The 1,297-nt window shown below is 43.6% G+C and overlaps 1 long non-coding RNA gene across 2 annotated transcripts; it reads right to left on the bottom strand.

The window, feature by feature from the left end:
* Positions 1-487: 487 nt before the first annotated feature.
* On the bottom strand, positions 488-1,297 carry LOC144390946 (uncharacterized). 2 transcript variants are annotated; one of them, XR_013454781.1, is made up of 3 exons: positions 1,102-1,297; positions 956-1,029; positions 488-864 (listed from the first exon to the last, which is right to left on the bottom strand). It is a non-coding gene; the product is annotated as an uncharacterized LOC144390946 (long non-coding RNA). The 2 variants fall into 2 exon arrangements; XR_013454780.1 differs by having other exon boundaries at positions 956-1,297.

The following is a 1,297-nucleotide window of genomic DNA, read 5'->3' as shown; positions in this document are numbered from 1 at the left end:
CAGTAATTCCACGGAAGATAGCAGGAAAGTTGGAAGTAACTCCGCTGGAGTTGTTCCACGGATGTTCAAGAGCTCATCTCTGGTGAAAGAGCTCCGGGAATCGCAGCAGGAAACATAATTAACAACAAAACCAACAAAAAACGAAGCACACCAAATCACCGTGGCAGCCATCATCAGCGCCATCTTGAGTGTTTTAACTTATGACATCAGTGTGGTTTGTGCCTGTAAGATTCAGTAATAGACAGCTGACATTTGTACATTAACAGACTGAATTGGACATGAACTAAGCAGAAGTTAAACGAGATGACGTCTCAGTAAGATGCCATATATTATATATGTGACCTAATGGACACTTAAAATACTTTGGGAATAGTATCCAGACGTGACAATGCCACTCTCTTTGGAGGGGAGAGACCCTGAATTCAATTATCTTATTGGCCAAAACCCCATACGAGGTAGATCATAGACAGACAGAGGCTTCTGCGTGTACAATGCAATATCACTTTTATTTAAACAATAACTTTATAAAACCACATCCAAATAATTTATACCAGTAGTGATTGACCGGGGGCACAATGACAATTCCAACAATAAAAACACTGCACACTGTTAAGAAAGGCTAAAATAAGCAACACTACAAACCAACACACTCAAATACGATTACTGATCCTGGTTAAAAAACACAACACAATAGAAGTGGGGAAGGGGGAAGCAACGGTCATCAAAAGGGCACAATATCAGTGTGTTATTTCTATAAATAGAGGGAGCAAGATGGAGGCACTTGAGCATAATCTAAACTAAAACTATGGTCTGAGAAAAAGAGCAGTGGCTGTCCTGCTGACCACTGCGTGTCACGAGTTCAGCCTGAAATGCACAAAACAGCCATTAATCACCAAGTACCCATCATCCTTCTCATTAAAAAACGCATAATGTGCTTGCAAGCCCCACTTCCTACCTCCTTGGCCCAATGCACCTGTGCACCAGCAGGTAGGACCCTGGGCTCACCCGGTCTGGTTCAGGTCTGACCTTCTACCATAGAAAAGAACATTATATTAATTTCCCCATGGCCTACAGGATGTAGATTAAAATTGCACAACCTACCTCCTTAGTACGGTTTGCTCACCCGCACGGTACTGGCGAGCAACAAACAAAGCAACCCAGACTTCAGCACATGCCGGACAACGAGAACAAACGTGAGTTGCTCAACTCTCATGGGATCTCCTTTATATGGAGAGGCTCTCCTTGAGTTTAAGCCTCCCGCTCTATGCTGAGGCTCCCAGGTCCTAAGGTCCCACCC

This window comes from Gasterosteus aculeatus, chromosome Y (assembly GCF_964276395.1).
Source record: "Gasterosteus aculeatus chromosome Y, fGasAcu3.hap1.1, whole genome shotgun sequence".
Classification (NCBI taxonomy): domain Eukaryota; kingdom Metazoa; phylum Chordata; class Actinopteri; order Perciformes; family Gasterosteidae; genus Gasterosteus; species Gasterosteus aculeatus.
Note: the sequence above shows the minus strand (reverse complement) of the source record. Positions and strands in the feature narration are given on the sequence as shown.